The sequence below is a fragment of the Rhodamnia argentea genome, chromosome 9 (assembly GCF_020921035.1).
Source record: "Rhodamnia argentea isolate NSW1041297 chromosome 9, ASM2092103v1, whole genome shotgun sequence".
NCBI lineage: Eukaryota > Viridiplantae > Streptophyta > Magnoliopsida > Myrtales > Myrtaceae > Rhodamnia > Rhodamnia argentea.
In genome coordinates, this window is record NC_063158.1 from 21,076,210 (window position 1) to 21,084,282 (window position 8,073).

General features: G+C 41.4%; 1 pseudogene; it reads left to right on the forward strand.

The window, feature by feature from the left end:
• On the forward strand, positions 1-2,139 carry LOC125316472 (annotated as a pseudogene).
• The last annotated feature ends 5,934 nt before the right edge of the window (positions 2,140-8,073 follow it).

The following is an 8,073-nucleotide window of genomic DNA, read 5'->3' on the forward strand; positions in this document are numbered from 1 at the left end:
ATGGAACTTCACAGCTCATATATCGTAAGTTTTAAGATCAGAGGGCTTCAATCCCTCTTAGTCTTGCTTCTCTCTCTACCCAATGCATTCGCCGCTTCGGCGTCGTCTCAGGGCATCAATTTCAGCTTGCGGGCTTTCGATGGCAATAGCATTAAATTCCAAGGCGATGCAGCGGTTTCGAGCGACTTCATCCAACTTACCAAGGCCAATCAAGACCAGAACCTTAATGCGAGTGGGGGGTGGGCCACGTACCGCGAGCCGATGCGCCTTTGGGATAAGGCGACCGGGAACGTGGCGGATTTCACCACCCATTTCACCTTCGTCATCAATTCGCTAGGAAAGTCGATATTTGCTGACGGATCGGCCTTCTTTCTTGTTCCTGAGGGGTCTCAACTCCCGGTCAACTCATTCGGAGGTGGCCTGGCTCTTGTAGATCCAGACCGCGACCCTTCCAACGCTTCCACATGGTTTGTTGCCATCGAGTTCGATACTTTCTACAACATCAACAATAGCACTATCGTTGTGGACCCGAATTGTTCCCAAGGTGCACATGTTGGTATAGACTTGAATAATCTCAATTCCACGGCATGTAGGTGCGTCGATTGGTTCAAGGATAAAATCGTGAGCGGTGGGCGGATCAACGCTACGATAACGTACAATTCTAGCACCCAAAACTTGAGCGTTCTCATGATAGATGCTGATGCCACGGGTACCAACATAAATTCCTCCGCTATCTATGATATTGTCGACTTGACAAAGTATTTGCCGGAGTGGGTGACTTTCGGTTTCTCGGCTGCCACAGGTGTGTACTTCGAGTTGCACACTATTAAGGCATGGGAACTCAGCTCTAATGTGCAAGTGATGGCTGGAAAAAGGAGCAAGTTGCGGCTATTGTCTATTCTCATTTTGCTCATTCTTGTTCCGGCCTTTATTTGGCTTCGTCACTGTTCCAGAGAAAAAAAAGATCCAGCGATTCCAGCAATTCCACAAGATGATCCAGCGATTCCAGCGATCGAAGAAGATTATCCAGCGATTGAACAAGATGATCCAGCGATTGATGAAGAAATTGAGCAGGTGTCGGTGCCTAAGAAATTCTCCTACAAGGATTTGGTTGCAGCGACTAATAACTTTGCAACTGAACGGTTGCTTGGGGAAGGAAGCTTCGGGAGAGTGTACAAAGGTCACTTGACCAGCCCGAATGTTGATGTCGCGATCAAAAAGATTAAGCCCGAGGCGAGTCAAGGGATAAAGGAGTTCACTACCGAAGTGAAGACCATAAGCCTACTCCGGCACAAAAACTTGGTCCAACTCATCGGTTGGTGTCACCAGAAAAAGGAACTCCTCCTAATCTACAAGTTTATGTCTAATGGTAGCCTCGATTCTCATCTATTCAAACAAGGGACCTTCTTGCGGTGGGAGAATCGGTACAAAATCGTGCAAGGCATAGCCTCGGCATTGTTTTACCTCCATGAAGAATGCGAACAATGTGTCGTGCACCGGGATATAAAGTCCAGCAATATCATGCTCGATGATAATTTCAATGCAAAAGTAGGGGACTTTGGTCTGGCTAGGCTAGTTGACCATGCCAAAGAGTTACCAACGACCGTGCTAGCCGGAACCAGGGGCTATTTGGCTCCTGAATACATTTACAATGGCAAGGCGAGTAAGGAATCAGATGTTTATAGCTTCGGGGTCGTGCTATTAGAAATAGCTTGTTGAAGAAACGTCCTTGAGCCAAGGGCCAGGGAAGGCCGAGCATGGCTGGTGGGTTGGGTTTGGGAGCTGTACGGGGCTGGGAGGCTACTTGATGCTGCAGACTCCAAACTTGGTACCGACTTCGACGAACAGCAGCTGGGGTGCTTGATGGTTGTAGGGCTGTGGTGTGCTCATCCGGACCACACCGCCCGTCCTTCCATACAAGAAGCGTTAAACGTTCTTAACTTTACTGCTCCGCCACCCACTCTCCCACCGAAATTGCCGGTCCTTGGACACCAGCCGCCTCTATCAGCGTTCACCACATCATCGTTTTTTTCGTCCCACGCCGCCTCGACCAGCGGCACCGAGATGTCCACATTTACTACAGCTTGTGTGCAATCCTCTCATTCGGCTTCCTCTCCATTGCTCCCAAATGCAGGATGAATTCCTACTTCCGGTATATTTTTCGATGATCAGTTTGACTTGTAAATTGTACTTGGGAAATTTGATTTGCTGCAATTATGTGTGTCATACAAATTTCTTCATGTGTACCTCAGAGTGACTCTTCATGTTTAAACTTCCATTTGATCGCCAGGAATAAGTCTACTTTAGAGTTTTAGGATTTTTTGTCACCTCATCCCATAGGTGCAAGGGCTGGTGGTACGTGGTTCAGTTGGCGCCTGGTAATGAGATTATTGTCCGTCGTCGATTGTCCGTAAAACGAGTGATATTCCCTCCAAGGATGCTGAAGTAGCGAGAGGAATGGTCTGAAACGAGATAACGAAGAATAATAATTGTTAGAGATAACTATGATATTTATGTATATCTTGATGAAATTTTGTTCGAGCCTAATTCCCTAAAAAATCATAAACTTTAGGTTTAGTCCACATTCTGTCCCGAACTTCTTTTTGTCTTAGAAAAAATCCTAAATTTTAGTTCACTACCAAGACCTAGAAGAAAACCACTGGGCAAGGTTCACCACCAAAGAAATTTGGATTAAGAACCGAAATAAGAAATTCACTTACTTGAGGAAAATCTCGCACATATTGTGATGCAAGTCTGGTTCGTGTACAAATGGGATGGCACCTCTTTTTATAGAGGGGTTCTGCTAAACGAAAAAAATACTTTTGGTAGTCGATCAACAACCATGAAATCGACAATAGTCTTGCGAGTCGACAACTAGCATGTAAATTCGACATCTTCAAGCTTAGACCCATTGAATCACGGTAGGGTCGAAATTTATTTTTGCTCGCATGAGTAATGATTGAGCGGGGATCAATCAATGAATTCGGAGTTGGGTTTGAGAATTGTTCCGTCGGCTGCGATGCTTCCGCAACTGTTTGGTAGTCTTTTAAATGTTTTTTATAACTCAAGACAGGAATTCCTAAACTCCTCATGGCGATGGAACTTCACAGCTCAAAGCACATGATATTCAAACATGGAGAGCTTATGGCATTCCTTTAATTTTCTATTGCCCCGTAGACATGCTAAAATGGGTCATAAACCCATTTTCTAAACGTATATGATGGGCTAAAAAAATATTTATATGATGGGCTAAATTGTTGTATGGATTAACTATATTCAATAAATGAATTATAAGTGTGTTTGAACATACGTAGACCTAAGTCACCTCTATGACTTTCTCTTCATTATCTCTCGCCATTCCTTAATCTCGCGCTCACGTTCGCACTCCACCTCAATCGCTGTATGAGTTTACCTAGATTGGGTTGAATATGGAAGTGTTTTAGGACTATGGATAGGGTCGTGTATGTGTTGAGTATGAGTCGGGTGTCGGGCATCGAGCTACTAGATTTGCATTGCAATTTTTTTTTTATCAAAAGATTTACATTGCAATTAATGAGATATAAACGAGTTAAATGGGAATATTTGAGTCGAACCATTTATGGCCCAACCTAAACTTGATATGACCCACTTGTTTGATGGGTCTACTATCTTGTCTTAGACCATTTCTCTCATTGTTTTAGCATCTTCGGGAAAATTGTCAAAAAAGTCATAAACCTTTCGTACTTTTGCTAATTCTGTCCTAAACATTTTAAGTTTTCCAATTTTGTCCAAAACCTTTTCATCTTTTGCTGATTCGATCCTATTGGCTGAAAATCACCGACGTGGACAAATTATAATAACTTTTTAATAATTTTATAAAATAATTTTTATTTTTCTTAATTTTTTCTCTTTTTTTTTTTTTTCTGGTTCAAGGTTCAAGGCCAGCAGTCCCGGTAGCTTAGGGCCAGCGGGGCGATCGGCCTTGCCTAGGGGCCGGTGAAGGGCTAGTGACCCCCGTCGGACCACGGGCGAGGCCCGCTACCACGAGGGCTTCGCGGCCCCCGCCCACCGCGGCCTTGAAACGAGAAAGTAAAAAAAAAAGAGAAAAAAAAGAAATTTTAATTTTTTTATAAAAGTATTAAAAAATTATTAAAAATTATCCACGTCAGCACCGTCGATGCAATGTAGGACCGCTAGTGTCCACGTTAGCGATTTTCGGCGAATGAGACTGAATTAGTAACAAGTGAAAAGGTTCATGATTGAATCAACAAATTTAAAAAATTTAGGAGTGAATTGATAAAAGCGTGAAAGGTTCAGGACTTTTTTTATAACTTTTCCCAGCATCTTCCGAAGGAATCTTGCTCGTGGACTTTCGACAAAAGTGTCTAGCTCGGAGGCGATGCATCCCAAGTCCCGCGTCCAACTCACCAAAAGCGACACAGATTCACCATTAGCACGGGCCGAGCCTCTTACCACAAGTCCTTACACCGTTGGGATGATGTGATGGAAATGTGGCCGATTTCACTACTCAATTAACCTCGATATTCATTCAAAACAATTTCAAAAATGCATCGACGGGCTGGGTTTTTTCCCCGCTCCCAATAGATTTCGAGTCTCGGACAACTTGTCGAGAGGCTATTTGACTACGGACCTATTTTTAAATTTTAATCAGCCTGTTTGTGCTCTTTTAAATGTTAAAGGCTTTTAATTCATTATTCTTTAATTAATTAAAGTTCAATTTGAGTTCAAATTTGCGCGAATGAGCCCACAAGAGCATGAAGAATTCAGCCAACACATGATGCACTCTCTATGGCCGAAAATTTTGAAGAGTTTTACAAGGATCAGACTCTTGAAATCTTACGGTTGATAGCGAATGCTAGTCCAACTAGCATTTCTAATCCGACGGTCCATAGCGAATCCTATTCCCTTACTCTATAAATGCCACGGTTATTCTTGTGCACGTCGATTCTTACGTTAAATTAGGTTTTCTTCTTTCAACATAATTCCACATCTTCCCTCCAAAATGGAGGGAACCCGATCTACGATTTGTTGCATCGAGTCTAAGTCATGTTTACATGGTCACTTGACATTAGCCCGTGACAACCAATAGTCTAGCAAGGTTCACTATTTTTGATAAAATAACAAGCGATAACGACACAAATAGTCCATGAACTTTGATCCAATGTGCAATATAGTCCCCAAACTTTTAATTTGACTAATATAGTTCCTGAACTTTAACCTAATGTGCAATGTGGTCCATGAACTTTGAATTTGACCAAATATGACCACTGAACTTTTGGAACATGTTCAAATTAGTCCCTAAACTATAGAAAAATGTTCAATGTAGTTATTCTATTAATTCAAGTTCAGGGATAACATTGAACATTTTCTTATAGTTTAGGGATTAAGTTAAACATGTTACAAATGTTCAAAAACCACAATGAGCAAATTGAAAATTCGAGGATTATATTACACATTGAGCTAAAGTTTAGGGACCATATTAGTCAAATTAAAAGTTCAAGGACCACATTACACATTGGACCAAATTTCAAAGGCCATTTATGTCATTTTCTCAAATAACAAAAGACTAAAAAGTAGGGGTGAAAACAGTTTTCAGTTCTTTTTCGGGTAGAACCGAGAACAAGTAATTGAAAATCAGATCGCCCTGTACCGGTTTTAAAAAAACCTGTACACTGTTCAATGGTCCAATTTTAGGAAATTTCATAAGAGAAGAAAGATCTCCGCGTGGTATTCTTGGCATCTAAAAAGAGTTAAGGCTCCCCTTTCTCCGGATAGACTGACTTTGGATGCAAAGAAGACTAAGCCTAGTGACGGTCATGCCTAGTCCACTCTATCTCAAGAGTGTTAAAGGAAGGGTCCCGACCGACTTAAATGCAATAGTCACGACATACTTTGATTCAAAAGAAAGGCTAAGGCTTTGGCAACAACCAAACGGCTTGCTATCATAGTTACAAGGGTTTTCGGGAGAAGTGTTAAAAAAATCCTAAACCTATTGCATTAGTGTCAATTCAGTCTTAAACCTTTTTTTGGTGCCAATTCAGTCCTAAACTTTTTTTTGGTGCCAATTCAGTCCTAAATCTTTTATTGGTGCTAATTTAGTCCCAAACCTTCTATATTATTGCCAATTCAGTCATAAATCTTTTATATTTATGCCAATTGAGTTAATCCGACCAATTTTGACTGAAAATCGCTGACGTGGACATCGATTGTCATACATGGCACGGCTGGCGCTTCCTTGGATATTTTTTTTAAATTATTTAAAATATCAAAAAAATATTAAAAAAATATCCACGTTGGCGCCAACCGTGCCATGTTGGATAATTGACATCAATGCCGGTGATTTCCAATTAAAATTGGTATAATTGACTCAATTGACATAAATGCAAAATTTTTAGGACTAAATTGGCACTATTGTAAAAGGTTTACGACTGAATTGACACTAATAAAAGGTTTAGGACTTAATTGGCACAAATACAAAACGTTTAGAACTAAATTGGTACCAAAATAAAATTTAGGACTGAATTGGCATTAATGCAATAGGAAGACTTTTTTTGACATTTTTCCCTAGATACAAGGGTTGGTGTACTATTGGAACCTGTGCTGTTCACCACATGTCCTCAACCTTGGGTATATAATCCCTCTCTCAGTACAACCTCTCCTCCCTCACACTCTCAGATTCTCACTCTTGATGATAAATAGTAAAAACGTACCCACCATCAGTCTGCTTTTTGGGCACTATGTTGGTCTGTCTTCCAAAATTGTGGTTGCTCATTCTATGCCATTCGTTCCTTGTGATGGGTTGTTCTAGGGGTGATCGGTTCTCGGTTCGGTCCGGTTCCCCTCAAGAATCCAGAACCGGACCGGTGGTCTTGGTTCTCAATTTTCCGAGATCGGAAACTAGGCCATCGGTCCGGTCCGGTTTCTTGGCGGTTCCGTTGGACCAGACACACGCAAAAAAAAAAAAGTACCATTCCTAACATGGAGCACATGAGCTTGGTTACTTTCCAAAAATAAAACAGAGTGTAACCAAAAAGACTTTTACATAGGAGAATAAAAAATAGAGAGTGCCAATAGCTTCTCAATTTGGTAAAATTTCCTAGAAACCCTTAACAAGTAAAGAGAGGGTAACTTTAAAATTTTTTTTTTTCGATCGGTCTAGTCCGGGTGGTCCGGTCCTAGGACCCTAGAACCGGGAACCGGACCGCTTCCTCTAGAACCGGGAATCGGACCACCGGTCCCAGTCGGGTTCGGGCGGTTCCGGTTCGGGTGGTCCGATTTGCTCACCCCTAGGTTGTTCATTAGATTCCCATGTTGAATGCTCGTGAATGGTTTTCTTTGACAGGTTGGTCTTGTTTCTGATTACCATTTGTTAACTTTGGACTCTATATCAGGCAGCACTGATTTTTTTTTTTTTTTTTGCCTTTGTTAGACATTTTAGGAGAGTTCTCAAAATTCATGAGGTCCTTTTGGCTGTTGGTGTTCTGTATGTTCTCTCCTTTACGTTTAATGTTTTAAATCTGGCAACTTTCTAAAGTTAAAATCCGGTCAGGCTTGATATTACCTTGGTGATTCTTAGTATGTCAACATGTTTGGCGATAATATGAGTTGTTAAATCTCTCACTTGCTTTCTATAAAAACCCCTTCACGCAACTGATTACCGCAGGTTCGAGGAAAATGCACAAACCAAGTCTTTGTGAGTTTGTCTCTAGCCGGTTCCCGGGGAGGACCTTATAACCGGGTAGCTAAAAAGTCTTTCCACCTGCAACCATCAGTCGTGCTAAAATGTCTCCCAAACCTAACCTTTTGTCATGTTCTTCTTGTCCAATGAACCCGTGCTTTTATTTAATCATAGAATATCCTCGAACGATGATTCTTTTCTTTTTTATACAGTGTTCCTTTTTTTTCCTTTTACTTTTCCAAGTCTAGAGACTAGTCGTCGTGGAAGCTCGTGTGGACTGTCTCAGTTTCGTTAGCATTAAACCGTTCGAGATTGATCGCAAAGTTGTTCAAGAACCAAAAACCTCGGTCAAAGCACCAAAAAAAGCTGTGCTAAATCTAGGAACCTCAACGTGA